The sequence below is a fragment of the Trichosurus vulpecula genome, chromosome 8, assembly GCF_011100635.1.
Source record: "Trichosurus vulpecula isolate mTriVul1 chromosome 8, mTriVul1.pri, whole genome shotgun sequence".
Taxonomy (NCBI): Eukaryota; Metazoa; Chordata; class Mammalia; order Diprotodontia; family Phalangeridae; genus Trichosurus; species Trichosurus vulpecula.
In genome coordinates this window covers 256,758,145-256,775,446 of record NC_050580.1, presented here as the reverse complement: position 1 = coordinate 256,775,446, position 17,302 = coordinate 256,758,145, and the positions used below count along the sequence as shown (strand labels likewise).

Below are 17,302 nucleotides of genomic sequence, written 5' to 3'. Positions count from 1 at the left end.
ACTGAGATGGTTTTTGAGAATCTGAGCTCACTCTCAGTACAACGGGGCATGGACGTTATCAGAGCAGTAAACAAATGAGTGATAACAGTTCATATGTATATGGCACCTTGCAATTTACAGAGCATTGAACTTCACCACAGCCATGCGAGGCGGGTAGCATTCAGCTCAATTCAATTCGATAAGCAATCACAACATGCAGGGCATTTGCGAGGCACCCTCATAAACACTGATGCCAGCAGGACAGAAGTAGGATTTTATTCCCTTTTTATTGATGAGAAAACTGACGTATGAAATTTTCAGCAATAAGTGGAGTAACTGTTGAGATAAAAGTGAAGTCCATCTCCTGCCTCCACTCACTCAATTCCAACACCTATATGTTAATCTTACATACATGACCTTAAGAACTTACACACACAATCCTTACATATACCCGCATTAAAACTCTCATTGCTGTGAATGTCATTCTATCCTCATCATATATTTTGAAAGTAGAAGCCAAGTTCCACCTTTCCTGCCACAAAGAGAGAAGGGACCAAATCTGAAGTTGGGAGGCCCTAAAAGTCCGTCTCCTAATACTTCAAGAATCTAAATTGGCAAAACCAATGTTAGGTCTCCTTTGATAGTGTCTGCAGCAAATATATGGTATATGTGCCTTCTTCTCACTTGAGTAAACAGGAGAAATAAAGTGTGTTGACTCCCAAAGTCTAGTAATTGTTGGGCCAGTAGAGACTAAAAAAGGCAAAAGGAGGAAAGGCTTAACGAAGCAGCCAACAGTGGAAAGAAAAAGTCTTGAGGAATTTTTTTCGCCCTTCTCCTGCTTTAAAGAGAACTTGCAGTGAAAGACTGATTATATTCAAGACTTACCAGATCTAGCTTGAGAAATGAATGAACTTGGTGGTATGTGATGGAGCCATGAAGAGTAATAGGAAGTTGAAGAGGGAGGTGGGAAGGTGTGGGGAGAACCAGAAAGCAGAGACCCACAGGGTCGATAACGTCTTTGTTATATTTTAACCTACAGGCATTATATTTAGTAATACAGACAGATAGCACATTAAATACATTATTGATTCACACATATGGGACTGTGCCAAACATGTTTCAAATCTTGTGGATCTGACAGCTACCCTCTTGGATCCAGACAGTTCAGGGGTGGGGAACCTGCAGCCTCGAGACCTCATTTGTTCTGTGAAGTTTGGATTCAGTCCAAGGGCTGCACTTAAGGACTTAGAGGACCACATGTGGCCTTGAGGCCACAAGTTCTCCACCCCTGGTTCAGTTCAGTCATGTAGATTCTGCTTCAAATAACCCATTACTATATCACCTATGATCAAAGCACCATTTGGATAAGAGCAAGTTTAATAAAAACAATGAAAGGGTTAAGAAAGGATTAGAAGAGGCCAAGATCCAAAATTTTCTGGAGGTTCCCAGCCCTCCATCTTGGACCTGAGATAAAGAGCAGGAGGTGGCCTAGTTGACACAAAACCTGCAGAGAGAATCAAGGAATCTTGAGTGGTCCAGTGTAAAAAACTGGAGGCTGATAGCCTAGAGAACCAAGTTCCATTTACTACTCTGCCACTAGCTAATTATGAGGCCTCAGACAAATCATTGACCATTCTGAGCCTCAGTTTCCACATCTGTAAGATTGGTGAAATAATTTCTACCTTGTATATCTCATAAGATGAAATAATGGGTGTGAAAATGGTTTAAGTTGAAAGCACAATATAAATATAAGTTATTATCATTTAAATCGCTACTATAAATTTGACTACACTTGCCATTCTCCCATACTTCAGTGGCAACTGGTCATGGTTCCTTTAATATCAATTATTCTATCCACCATGAGGCTCATCATGATACAGTAGATCGAGTGTTGGACTTGAAGTTTGGAGAAGGATTTGAATCCTGCCTTATTAGATGTCATTATAGGCAAATTACTTAACCTCTCAGAGTTTCAGTTTCTTTATCTATAAAATCAGGATTATATTACCTGTACCACCTACTTCACAGAGCTGAGGTACAAAAAGTGTTTTTCAAGGTTTAAAGCACTACATAAATGCAAATTACTATCATTATTATCAGAGTCAAAAAATACCAGAGTTGGATGAAGCCTTAGAATATGCCAAAGAAAGTTAAAAGGTGAGAATTTTATGGCAAATGGGACTTTATATGATATAAAACATTAGAAATAGAAATGAACTTAGGACCCTATTTTATAATAGTGCTAGAATTTTGGAACTGGAAGGAACTTTACCACATAGAATAATACAGCAGATTGGCCCTTAGCATTACATGCAAAATGTTAGATCGGAAGTGAAAGTCAAGTCCTCTTATTTCACAGAGTAAACTAAGGCTGAAAGAAGCCTCAGAGGCTGACACAAGGTCACACAAATAATGAGCAGCAGAGTGTTCTGGGGACCACGGTTCATTCTTTAAACGCAGTCTCCTTTACCATGCACGTAAATGGTTTGTTTCCACAGCTTGCTAAGGCCAAAATCTACTTCGCCGGGTAGTAATGGCCAACCCACTGGTGACGATTCTCTTCTTCTCTCTTAACCAGAACGGCCTTTGGACTATAGGTTTATTTGGTCACTAGAACTACCCTTGAAGTCTTTCTATCTTGGTGGAACTGATCAGAACTTGAATTCCCCTGGCATGGACTCCAAGACCAAGGTCTGCTGCCACACCACAATGAAAGAAGGAAGAAAACAAGCATTTATTGAGCACCGACTATGTGCCAATCTGTGTTAAGCATTTTCAAAATATTTTCTCATCTGATCCTCACAACCACTCTAGGAAGGAGGTGTTATTATCAGGGACACTTTATGGTTGAAGAAACAAAGCAGACAGAATTTAAGTGACTAGCTCAAGGTCGCACAACTCCTAAGTGTCAGAGACAGATTTGAACTCAGGTCTTTCTGAATCCATGCCTGGAATTCTATCCATTGAGCCCCCTAGATGCCATTAGATTGGTGTTACTGTGGTGTAAACGATGGAAAAAGCCTCCTACTCTGTGAAGTATCTGGGTACTGGGGAAGGGTGGAGGGCAGGGGCTAAATGATTTTCCAGATGTATCTCATTTTTATTCCGTATATCCCTTTTTCTCCACTGGCCATCTCTATGGCACTTGGCTTTCTCAGCCATCTTGTGGGAGGCTCCAGTTGGTAAGCTTGGCCTTCTGCATCATAAAGACAATGCCAGATGTCTCATGGAATTACATCAGGTTGCTAACAACCTAAATTCATTCCTGATCTCTGTGCCATGCACTAACAGCCTCTTTCCTACAGGCACATCTGATGTATTCATTCCTGGATTTGGCAAAAGGAAACATCATCTACTATTTGAACTAGTGACTTAGGAGCCAGGAATTCCTCCTTCTGGCACCAGTAATTCACTGCTAAAGACATCAATCATGCCTTGCTCTGCCTAAATTTTGGCCACATGTGAGGTAGCATGTTGTAATGGAAAGAATATTTATTGGACTTAGTCTCAGGGAACCTGAGTTCAAGTCTAATCTCTGATATAGCCATATGACCTAGGGCTATTAACCTTTTTTAAAAAATAAAATTGAGATGATAATATTTGCATGACCTAGCTCATGGTATTATTGTGAGAGAAACATTTTGTAAACCATAAAGCACTGCAGAAATGTGAGTTGGTACTCCTAGAAAGGTATATAAGGTCCATCAGAGGGGCACCACTGGTTCAGGAAAAAGCCATCACCTCTCTCTTACACTATTAGAACAAACTCTTAATTAGTCTCCCTGCCTCAAGTCTCTGCTCCAATCCATCCTCCAAAAAGCTGCCAAAGTGATTTTCCTTAAGCATAGGTCTGACCGTGCCACATCCTTAACTCAATAATCGCCAGTGCCAACTTACCTCCTTTAGGATCAAATATAAACTCCCTTCTTCGGCTTTTAAAGCCCATCACAACCTGGCCCCAAACTATTCTTACAGCCTCGTTATATGTGACTCTCCTTCTTGCACCCAGTGGTCCAACCAAACTGGCTTTCTGGCTGGTCCTCATAGGTGCCACTCTATCTCCCATCTCGATGCCTTTATACTGGCTGTGACCCCCACTGCTGGAAGGCACTCTGTCCTCACCTCGGCCTGGTAGAATAAGCATTTATTGGGCACTTAGTTTCTTCAGGACTCAGCTCAAGCACATCAAAACTTTCCTGGTGCTTTCAAATACCAAGACCCTCCCTCCCTAAAGTACCCTGTATTTATTCTGTATATAATATATTAATTTATCATTCTGTATATTTTATATGTATAATATATAATATATTCTGTATATAATTAATAATAAACAAACGTATTTGCATATGTTGTCTCCCTAATAGAAAGTAAAATTTTTTTCCTCAATTTCCTTGAGAGTAAGGACTGCTTTATTTTTGTCTTTGTATTCTCAGAACCTAGCAAAAGGACTGGTACATTTGTTGTTGTTGCTGAGTCATTTCAATCATATCCAACTCATCGTGACCCCTTTTGGGATTTTCTTGGCAGATACCGGAATGGTTTGCCATTCCTTCTCCAGCTCGTTTACAGATGAGGAAACTGAGGCAAACAGGGTTAAGTGACTTGCCCTGGGTTACATAGCTAATAAGTGTCTGAGGCTAGATTTGGACTCAGGAAGAGGGGTCTTCCTGACTCCAGGCCTGAAATTCTATCCACTGTGCCACCTAGTACTTAATAAATGTGTGGGTATTGACTTGTTGATTAGGAAACCTTTATTCTCCTAGCTCTGGCATTGACCAATCGCCAACTTTAACCTCAAGCACATCTCTTGTCCTCTCCGGGCCTCACACTCCTCATATGCCAAATGGAGGCAATAATCTCAGCTCTACATGCATTTCAAAATTGTTCTAAGGACACAACTAGACAGTCATACACTTCACTTAGCATTCCTCCAGAAACTCTGGGTACAACAGCCCTCAGTTTTACCCACCAATAGTCCAGTTATTGTGGCTCCCACTTCTGCTTTTCCCCATAACCTCCACTGTATTCTCTGGAGGACAGGCCACATCCTCCCACCATGATGGCACCTCCACTTGGATTATCTTCTGTACTACATACCAAATTATACTACACCACCAAATTAATTTGCCTTACATCTAATTTCAGCTAGTTACGCTCTGCTTCTGATTCCAAGGCTAAGTATTCTTTCTTCTACATCCCTTCACTACTCTAAGACTTCCATTAAGTCCTAACTAAAATCCTACCTTCTCCAGGAAGTCTTCCCTATCCCCTCTTAATTCAAATATCTTCCCTCTGTTAATTATTTTGTCTTTATCCTGTATGTAGCTTGCTTTGTATTTATTTGTTTGCATGTTGTCTCCCCCCTTACGTTGTGAGCTTTGAGGGCAGGGACTGTCTTTTGCCTCTTTTTTGTATCTCCACTGCTAGCATAGTGTCTAGCACACAGTAGGTGCTTAATGTTTATTGCTTGATTTTTTTCCTCCTTTATGGAATGGTAATGATCATATTTCATGACAACCCTCAAAGAGTTGTTGCAAGAGTCAAAGGAAATAATATGTGTAAAGTTCTTTACAAACAATAAAATCCTATACCAACCTGACCAGTTATTAACATTAAAAAAGAGATCAGGGAAGGATGTAAGGGATTATGTTGTCATGATATGATTTGATAGACCAGCTCTGAAATAGAATAAATTACTTTTGCCCATCTGAATTCTGTTTATGTACCTCAAGTTCTGAGCTCATCATGAACTCCATGTTCCTTCAGAGTTTGTCTTGGCCACACAGGGCCACACTACACTCATAAGAAGAAGACAAGTTGATTTCCTTTGTCAACAGAAATGGGAACTAGATAGGTTTTTTAGAGTCCACCTAATCCCTCTCCAATGATGATGTGTTGCTTCATGGGAACTTCTGGAGAAGCCAATTTCATGTTTATCACAGATGTAAAGTCCATTCTCTTCAGACCTCAGTGAACTAGGGTGGAATTTTAAGGACTTGTGAAGTATGTATGGCTAATTAGTCAGCCTTGGCAGTGTCTCCTGCCAGTCTTTAAAGACGATGCAGCAAATTCTGACAAACCTCCAAAGAGAATAGCAGTCCAGTGGGCATAAGACTAAGAGTCAGGAGACTTGGCCTTAGCACTGGCTGTGCCATTTATTTTGTGTGATCTTGTAGAAGGCACCTCCCCTCTCTGGGCCTCAGCATCCTCATCTGTAAACGTAAGGGAGTTGAATGAAATAATCCCTGAGGTCCCTTCAAGAGCTATGATTCCAAATACAATTATATCACCAGTCCCACTATTTTGTGCTTCCTCCCCCACACCAGTTTTCCCAGCCAGCCCTCAAACCTAAATTGTGATGAGGCCCTTGTTAGACCATCCAGAGGATGGGGGAGTGGGAGTCAGAAGAGGTCAGGCCTCTGTGCCTGGTGTCCTGATATCCCCTCCAGCTCTGCTTGGCAGCCAGAGGAGAGAAAAGGTCACTGACATGCATTCTGGTCGTAAAGGCATTCAGGAAGAAAAGAATCCGGTGAATGTGAATCCTCTGCCAGCTCTGAAGGAAAGAGTCATCCCAGAGAGTACTGGGACAGCTCCATGTGCTTGCCCCTTTGATCCCAACACATTTAGTATCTTTGGGATTGAGGGGGATGGAGAAGGGAGACAGCAAGTTACTTGGAGAAACAGATTCTCCCACTGGTGGTAAAAAACACATCCCTGATTTCTAAGGAGTATGAGATTTTCTGAGAGGCAATATCACAAAGTAGATAAAGAGTTGATCTTGTAGCCAAAAAGACTGTTTCAATCCCCTCCTGACACATGTAGGCTAGTGTGACCTGGGCAAGTCATTTAACCTCCCAATGCTCTAGGCCAGGGGTGGGGAAGCCTGGAGGCCACATGTGGCCCTCTAGGTCCTCAAGTGCAGCCCTTTGACTGAATCCAAACGTCACAGAACAAATTCCCTTAATGAAAGGATTTATTCAGTAAAACTTGGATTCGGTCAAAAGGCCACACCCAAGGACCTAGGAAGCCACATGTGATCTCCAGGCTGCAGGTTCCCCACCCCTGCTCTAGTCAACTCTCTCAATTTGCTGAGACGTCCAGCTGAAATGAAAAAGGAAGCTTCTCACCAGGAGCTCCTTATACTAATGAAATTATAAATCTAGTCCCTATCCATAAAGGAAGATATAAAGCTTTAATTATTGATAAAGATATAGATAAAAACAAGGACACAGACATAGATGTAGATACACACAGAGATACAGATGTAGATGTAGATACAGATACATATAGATGCAGACACAGACATAGACATAGATATAGATACAGATATAGATATAAATATATAAACACAGACATAGATGTATAGATAAGATATAGACACATAGGCATAAAGATATATAGATTTAGATTAAACATAGATATTGATCCCTTTCATACTTATATTTACAAGTGAGAAATTGGGAGTTGAAAAATCAAGTCATAATTCCACCATTTATTAGCTGTGTGACCTTGGACAAGTTAATTTGCCTTTCCGAGTATCACTTTATAATGGAGACTATAGTGCACATTATCAACTTCACAGGATGTTATGAGGAAACATTTTGTTGACTCTAAAGTACCATATAAATGTGAGCTATTACTATAGGGAATAATGCCGGCTTGCTTGGAAGAAATCATTGATTCTTAGTTTCACCTTAACAACCAGTGAAGGTCCTTGAATTCTGAGTCTGTCAGACTAAGTATGCAGAGCTTTGCCTTGCAGCCCTGGGCACCAGTGGGTATGTTTTCTAAGAGGCAGATCTGATAGTGCAGACAGAAAGCATCCTGGTGGGGCATGGAGGCATTTGGGCTGGCCTAGAAGCCCCAGGAAGTGACAACCCCCAAAAAGAAAGGGAGACACACTTGTGTCATTGTATGGCTAAGCGCACAGTTTCTATCTATGTGTTAACAATGTAAGGTTACAATGAAGAAGAAAACTGGGATCTGAGCTAGAAGATGGAAAGAATTCTCAAGCCTCAACTAGAAACCCAGATAACACTCCTCCCTCACCAAGAATCTAAATCAGGGCTGTCCAAAATGAGGCCCGAAGATTTATGCGGCCACCTACAAGCATAGAAATTTACATAAACGCCTTAGTAAACAAAGCCGGGCTACTGCAGAGCTCTCACTAAAATGGCAAATCAAAATATATTGTCTATTGTTTCAATAAAAACCTAAGGTTGGACAGCCCTGATCTAGATTAATCAAACAGTGAAAATAACAATTCAAGCAATAGCTGAAATTTGCATAACATTTTGTTTTTTACCAAACACTTTATCTACATGATCTCACTTGACCCTCACAACAATGTGAAACAGGTGGCACAAGTATTATCTTCTGTGTTTTATAGATGAGAAAATTGAGATCTGGAGAAGGGAATTGACTTCTTCAGAGTAACACAGCTAATAAGTAGCAGAGGTGAAATAAAAAAGCCGATCTTTTACTTCTAAAAATTTTCCAAATTATCCCTACTATGTGCTTAGTCCTGTACAAGGATACAGAAGAAATATAAGGCATGGTCCCTGCCTTCAAGTGGCCTATAGTCTAGTTGAGGAAACACATGAAATTAGTAAACAGAATATTTTATTTTAAAATCATACAGTGTCAGAGCTTTCAGGGCCTTTAGAACAGAAAATAATATAGCAGGCAGAGACCCATAACTAAAACAGAACTTAGAACACAGAATGTTGGAACCACAAGGAACCTTGGAAATTAGCCTACAAGTGAAGAAACTCAGGTCCAGAAAGGATAATGATAATTGTTCATGTCTATGTTAGAGAGCACTTTAAGGTTCACAAAGGGCAAGTAACAATCCAGTAAGCTAGGCAACAAAAGGATAATTATCCCCATTTTCTGTTAAGGAAACTGAGACTCAGAAAAATAAGTAACTTACCTGCAGTCACCCAGCTAGTTAAAGTCAGAGATGGAACTAGGTATCAGCTATATACAGGGTATCCCAGAATTCTAAGTGTGGTTGTAAACTTTAATAACTTAAACTGCACTTAGACTTTTGGGACACTCTGTATATTAACATAAACATAATAAAGCATTAAAAAGAAGGAAACACAACACAAAAAGGTGATGATTTCGCAGTATAGCCAAGTGCAAAAAAAAATTGGAAAAGGAAGAAATCAATGTGAGCCATAGGGATCTAGGTCCCAGGCCCCACAGATAGAAGAGAGTTCTTCCTCATATTCGTTAACTTGGCATGATAACCCATAAGTCAGTTATGCAGAGTTTAGATAGAGCCATTGGTGCCAGCACTAAATTTGATTTCTGAGATTTTACTCAAGATTTTTATCGTATTTATTTATGATATAGTCTCCGTTGCTGATCAGACCGGCTTCAAATTTCCCAAGTGCCTGAGGCTTCTGAATTGCTGGATCAGGTCTGGCCTTCTCACTTGGGGCAAAGAAAAGCACTATTTCTTTAGCACAGCATCCAACTCTAAATCCTTGTTTTGTGTTTGCTGCCTCATCCCTCCCTGTGCACATCTGGAATATTCACAGTTCCCCTGTTCAGTGAAGCAGATAACTCTAGAGACCGCGGGATTTTCTGGCATCGCCATGTACAGCTAATAGCTATCATCAGCCTGCAGATCAAGAGATCATTCCCTGTGTTGACAGTGCTGCTGTGACTCTTAATTACCGATCTGTTGAACTGTTCGAGGTGTGAGAGTCAGTGGTGGCTGATTTGCAGTCAGGAAACCTAGGTTGAATTCCTGACTCTGTTGCACGCAGACTACGTAGCCATGGGCAGCTTAGTTAGTCTTTTAGTGCTCAGGGCAACTCTGTAAGACTGTAAGTTATGGAGGACTTATCGACTTGCATCAGTACAGAGAGTTCTATAAACTGTTGAAGTCATAGGTCGGGACCAAAAAAATAGTAGACAAATCCAAAGGCATATATTTTGAAGATCTACAATATTTTTAAGTACATACAATTTGCATTTACAAAAGAGAAAACATGAATACCTCCCATTAAAGGTCCTAAATACATATATACTGTGTGAGTGCATATGTAAGCATTTATACCCAGATGTATGTTTTCTTTAAGAAACACTGAAAAAATGGGTTTCCGGCGTGTACTCTCTACTCTGCCCAAAATTTTGACGTCCTCGAATGGTTGCACCTGGCTGGATATCCTCCTGAACTCCTGCCTTCCAGCAGCCAGACACCACAGGGTGCGTAACACATTCACCTTTGCCTGGACTGTCTGGCAAGGGAGAAGTTAGATATGACTGACCCAGTTGTTAAAAAATGCATATTTCATCCATAGTTTGGCAACACCTCCTGCTTTTGACATATAACTGGCTAATTTCAGAGCAGAACATAATGAAAAAAATCAAGGCTGAACCAAGGAACATAAGGGAAAAGCCAAGAAAAACTTGTAGGTCATTGAGAAAACTTCCATTCCTAGGCACTAAAGAGGTTGCTAACTATGTACAAAGATAAAAATGACTAGGAGCCACTCTTCTCATTCCTGGGTCTGGATTATTATCTAGCTGAGGGAAGTAGCGTGACCTTGACAATAAGTGAATGAAGTACCACACTATACTCCCACTGTACCACTATGGTGGGACCCTGCAGGTAAAAGAAAACCCTTACAAAAAGAGAGAAACTTTTACGTCCTCAGCAGAAGCTCAAAGAAACGTTCCTAATACACAGACTTTGCCATGTCATTCTCTAGTTAAGAAGCTTTGAGTGGCTCCCTATTGCCTATAGGAAGTGTGTGTATGTGTGTATACATATATACACGTGTGCGTACATGTATTTTATATGCACTGTGTACATATGTGTGTATACACAGACACATATGTATATACATGTACATATGTATAATGCAATATATTGTATATATGTCCCTGCGTGTATATATATACACATACGTACACACATACTTTTACTTTTACTTTTAATATATATGAATATATGTATTTTTTTTCATCTTTTAATCATCACTACCTTATGGATATCGGCTACTTCAAAAAATGTTTGCTACATTGAACTGAGTTGAACTACAATTTATCAAGTGAGCAGACACCAACTAGAGGCATGGAACGAAAGGGAAGGAACTACCTCACCTTGGACAGGGTACATGAAAAAGCTTAAAGGAAAAGATAATTCTCTTTGTAGAGTCTGTCATTACCAAGGAGATACTTTTCTCTGGAGATTTGGAAGGAAATCTTATCTTTTGGGAATGATTTAGAAGCGTGGAGTTTTAGAACTAGAAGGATCATTATTGCTTATCTAATCCCAACCCATTTCTAGATGAGTAAACTAAGGGCTAGAGAAGATAAATTATTTACCCAAAGCCACACATATAGCCAATAATAGAAGTTAGATCCAAACTCAAGTGTCCTGATTCCAAACCCATTGCTCTTTTCACTTTACCAATCTGGCTCTCTGAGTTCACTTAGGATCCCCCTATTAGTGTCTCCCCACCCCCACATGGAGGGGATATGGGAAAATGGAGATACTAATGCACTGTTGGTGAAGTTGTATATTGATTCAACCATTCTGTAGAGCAATTTGGAACTATACCCAAAGGGCTATAAAACTGTGTATACCCTTTGACCAAGCAATATCACTATTAAGTCTGTATCCCAAAGAGATAAAAAACAAAAAGGAAAATTACTTATATGTACAGAAATACTTATAGAAGCTCCTTTAGCGGTGGCAAAGAATTGGAAATTGAGGGGCTATCCATCAATTGAGGAATGGCTGAAAAAGTTGTGGTATATGATTGTTATGGAATACTATTGTGCTATAAGAAAGGATGAGCAGGATGCTCTCAGAAAAACCTGGAAAGACTTACATGAACTGATGCAAAGTAAAATGAGCAGAACCAGGAGAACATTGTATACAGTAACAGCAATATTGCATGATGATCAACTGTGAATAACTTGGCTATTCTCTGCAATACAATGATCCAAGACAATTCTGAAGGACTTATGAGGAAAAATGCTATTCATCTCCAGAAAACTGGTGGAGTCTGAGTGCAGATTAAAGTGTACTTTTTCATTACTTTATTTTTCTTGGAGCTTTTCTTTTGTCTGTGTTTTCTTTCCCAACATGACTAACATGGGAATATGTTTTGCATGACTGCACATGTATAACCTATATCAAATTGCTTGCCTTCTCGATAAGGGGGAGGAAGAGAATTTGGAAATCGAAAATTTTCAAAAACAAATATTTAAAAATCATTTTTACATGTAATTGGGGGGAAAATAAAATATTAATTAAAAAAATTTAAAACTGCAGTATAGGGAATACATAGATATAGGGGTAAAGTATTAGAGCTGATGTCAGAAAACTTTGGTTCAGTCCTGTCTTTGATGTGATCCTACGCCAATCCTTTGTCCTTTCTGGGCCTAAATTTCCTCTTCTGTAAAATGATGGGGTCAGCCTAGGTGATCCCTAAGATCTCTTCTAGTGCTATAAATTTTGTGATTCGAAATAATAATTATAATAATAAGCCTATGTAGAGGGCATCTTAAAGCTTATTAAGAAGCTTGGATCCAAAGAAGAGTTAAGAAAATGTACTTCCCTCCATTTTTTGCAGAGTTAAGGTGAATGGGATGGGGGGTCGATGGGTGCAGAAAATTACTTGTACTGTCAGATCAAGTTGAGGTATTGGTTGGTTTCACTGAAGTGTTTTTTTTCTATTTCTTTTTTATTCTTTGTTACAAGGGATGGCTCATTGGATAGAAAAGGAGGAGGAATATACTTGTGAATGAAAGTGATATAAAAACAAAAGATACTAATAAAAAGCTTTAAATTTTTATAAGATGTTAAAAGAGGTTACTGTTAATCAGGTTAATGATGCCCAAATATATTAATAAGGATGTATAGCCTCCTTATTAGGAAGCTACATGTTCAGAACTTGAAATAACATAGGACGAGTCTCATCTACCCCAGTTAAAGCCCTCATCACCTCTCACCTGGACTAATGCAATAGTCTCCTAATTGATTTCCCTTTCCTCTGGGAATCCAATCCATCCTCTGTTCAATTGTCAACATGATATTCCTGAGACACAAGTCTGACCATGTCAGTCCTTGTTCGGTGAGCTCTTATGGCCCCCTAATATCTCTAGAACCAAATATAAACTCCACTGTTTGACAGTGAAAGGACTTCACAATATGGCTCCAACTAACCTTTCCAGCCTTATCACACATTTACCTTTTTTATGCACTGTATAGGTCCAGCTAAACTGCCCTTGTTAATCTTCACACAGGACATTCCATTTCCTGTTTCTCTACCTTGGCACAGGTTGTCTGTCCCCCACACCTAGAATCACTCCCTTCTCACCTCTACCTCATAGAATCCCTAGCGTCCTTCAAAGTACAGTTTAAACACCACATCCTGCACGAAATCTTTCCTGATCCCTCCAGCTGCAAACGTGTCCCTATCACCACCCTGCCAAATTACCTTGTATTTATTTTGCGTGTAAATTGTATATACGTGCCCCAGTTGTGGTTGTCCATCTGGTACAATGGATCACTCAGAGTCCAAGGGTTCAAATGAACTTTTACTAAAAACACATCTGAACATCTCTCAAGTAATAGAAGCTCCCAAAGGGGTTAAAAGAAGTTCAGGAAGATAAAAATAGATAAAAGCCACTAGCAAGGAGACTCCCAGGAACTCTTTACCCAAGTCCTAAAACCTGCTTTAATGTTCTTTTTGTCCAATGCGCCACACAGATGGGTCTCAGATTAATTCGCCCCTAACCCCAACTGCCGCAGGTTTATACCACTGCTTCTTTATTCAGAACAGTCCCAGATAGTGTTGCAGGAGTATGTGGGTAGGTAGGTGTTGTGTGAATGTGTATGGGGGGGGGGGAATGTTAACTCATGTCTCCCCAACTCCACCAGTATCCTAATCCACAACAATATTTATATGTGTTATATGTGTACTATGGATATGTATATACATATCTATCTATAATATACATATAAGTCACATACATGTGTGTGTGTGTGCGTGTATTTTATCTCCTCTTTTGGAATGCAATTGACTTAAGGTCAGGAACTGCTTCTTTGAATCTCCAGTGATAGGCTCAGTGCTTGGAGTGAAGGTATTCAATAAATGTTTATCAATTGATTAAGCCACTAATGTTTCATTGACCTCTCCTATTTCACTATAGCTCTCTTCCTGCCTATAGGGAATCTTATACAGGATAATGGGGCATAATGATGAGCTAAGCCTAATAAGACGAAATTTAATAGGCATAAATGTAAAATCCTACATTTGGATTCAAAAAGTCAATTTCACAAGTGCAGGAAGGGAAAACCTTGACTGAAAAACAGTTCACACAAAAAATATCTGGGGGAGAGGGTGGTTAGTGGACTACATGTTCAACATGAATCAATAGTATGCCTGGTCAGTAATTAAAGCTAATGTGATATTAAGCCGTATTCATCAGGCATAGTATCTAAAACAAAGGAGCTGATTCCCACTATGTGCTTCTCCACTCAGACATCTGGTCTGCTTTGCTCAGTTCAAGACATCACATTTTAGAAATGCTGTTAACAAACAGGAACAAATCCAGAGAAGGACAACCAGAAGATGAGAGCGTTTAGGAATATGCCATATGGAAATCTGTCGAATGATCTGGAAATGTTTAGCCTAAAGAAAAAAGATTTATGTGAGACATGATAGATGTCTTCAATTATCTGAAGAGCAACCATGCAGAAAAGGGGTTAGATTTGTGCTGCTTAACTGAGGAAGACAAAACTAGGAACAAAAAGATGGAAGTTACAGGAAGATAAATCATTAAAGATTAGCATAAGGGAAAATTTCCTAACAATTAGAGCTGTTCCAAAACGGAACAGGCTGCCATTAGAGGTAATGAGTTTCTCATCATAGGATGTCTCTAAGCAGAGACTGGATGGCCTCCTTTTGGGGATGTGGCAGTGGAGATTCCAGGCCAGAGATGGGTTGGCCTAGATGCCTTGTGAAATCCCTTCTAACTCTGGGATTTTTCACGGCTTGGATTCAGCATCTGATTAAAGAATAGTAATGTTCTTTGGTCTGTGCATTTTTCTCTTTTCATTGCAGAGATTTGGTATTAAATTACATCCCACTCAAAAGAATTATCAGCTTATTACAAGCAAAGAAGTGAGATCTTCTCTAGTTTTCATTTACCATACAAAGTTATCACAATGTATTACTAGGCACCATATATCCTCTGAACTATACAGTACTCATTCCTAATCAATGTCATGTTTAGTGAAGGAATAAACAAACATTTATTATACACTTATTATTTTTATGCCTGAGAAGGCAATCTACAGACTCACACTGCTCTTGTGGCAGCATACTAAGCACTGGAAATACAAACGGAAAATGCTAGGGAGTCCCTACTCTGAAGGAACTAAAACTCTGATTGAGGAAGACAACACCCCAAACAAATTCCATGTCAGAAGAGATGGGAAAGCCTGGAAATTCTACAGGTGCCACAGAGGGGCAAATGGCAGGGCCCAGAGGTTCCTTGATTACATCGGCAGTTCAGATGGTGGTACCAGGGCTCCACGGGGCATAGAGGCAGAAGGTGGACTGAATTCTGATTGGTTTTGTTCTGTGAGTTTTTTGTTAAGGAGTTTAGGCTGCACTAGTATCTCTTCTAGTTTTGGTTATGTTTTTTTTAATTAATGAAGCCTATATGCAGAATGAAACACTGTGAGCCCTATCATTGGCAAGCATTTTTTGTTTTGACACAGAAACATCCCATTCTTATTTTTAGGTTATTTAGAGAAATGTATAGGATTAAGTTTTCAGTGTATTGAAGGAAAATCATTGTCCTAGGCGTTACACCACAAATACAGTTACCTATAGTACATATAAGTGCATTACAGAGTTGCAAAAAATGTGCTGTATAGGGTCATTGCTGACTGGAGATATCAGAGAAGTCTTCATGGAGGTATTTGAGTTGGGCTTCAAAGAATGCATAGGGATTCAACAGGCAAATGTTCCAGATAATAACAAAATTAGAAAATCAGAAAGGCTCAAGTGTTTTCTTTTCAGAAGACAGGGAACAGGCTAGCATTTGGGTTGAGATGGGTAGGAAATTAAAGGTGAGAAGAAAGGCATTCTAGGCTTGACGAATAGAATGAGCAAAATCATGGAGAAAGGAAAAGACAGAATGAAAACAAAGGAGTATAGAGGAAGATAGTAAGAGATAAGTCTGGAAAAGCAAGGTGACATTAGATTGTGGAAGGCCTTGCATGACAGGCAAAGGAAGGCTTCCTTGATCATCTCAATAAGAAGTGACCTCTGTTAAATTCCTATAGCACCACTCAAAGGGCATTTATTGAGTAGTGTCTTGCATTTGAGCCTGTATAAATATCAACTACGTATTCCTAATACTCCATTTAACATCTGCTGTCCTGCCTGATTTCAACTCCTCAGGACAAGAGGCCCTTCCCAGGATAAGCTCATCACTTCTAAATTTACCACCACGTTATGTTGCTAACTCCAGCCTTGATTGGCACCACCTCCCTCAGCCTCCTCTCCCTTCAGATTAGAGAACTGGGGAGCAGAGTATCAAACTCCTCCCAATGTCTTCCTTAATAGAGGGAAGAAACTGGACTCTCAACTCACTCTGTTTTGTTTCTGCCACTCTGCCTTGTTTCAACTCCATGGAACAAGATGTCCTCATGCCAAACATCCATTGGTGTCCTCCCTATTCTCCTTTCCTGGCATCTTTTGTGTATTGTCTCCCCCTTTAGATTGTAAGCTCCTAGAGGCCAGAGTCTGTATTTCTTTTTGTTAATTGTATTCCCAGCACTTAGTACAATGCCTGGCATATAGTAGATGCTTAATAAATGTTTATTGGATTGGAACTACATCATAAGTTCCTTGAAGGCAGTAACCTTGTCTATACACCTTTGTAGTCCATATCGTACAGATAGGAGCTCAATAAATGTTGAATGAGTGAATGAATATTGGCCGATTCAACATAAACTCCTAGAACGCTTGATTTGGAAGTCAAGTGAAGTCAACAAGCATTAAATACTTACTATATAGAAAGACAGTTCCTTCTTTCTAGGAGCATACATTCTAATGGGGAAAGACAGTATATAGAAGGAATGGGAAAAGGCGTGGGGGAAGAAGTACTCATGTTGGGGCCTGGTAACAAAGTTTGGAGAGTGAAATGTGGCTGATATAGGTTCCAAGAAGAACTCATTAATGAGAGAAGGGAGCCACAGGGCTATTGGTAAGGGCAGCTGAGGTATGGTGGCAAAGTCCAGGGAGAAGAAGGAACATCAAGAAGCAACTTAGCT

At 39.8% G+C, this 17,302-nt stretch overlaps 1 protein-coding gene across 4 annotated transcripts in view; it reads right to left on the bottom strand.

The window, feature by feature from the left end:
• Positions 1-17,302, bottom strand: part of FBLN5 (fibulin 5) — a 129,742-nt gene that overhangs the window by 86,940 nt on the left and 25,500 nt on the right. The gene's annotated exons all lie outside the window — the stretch shown is intronic.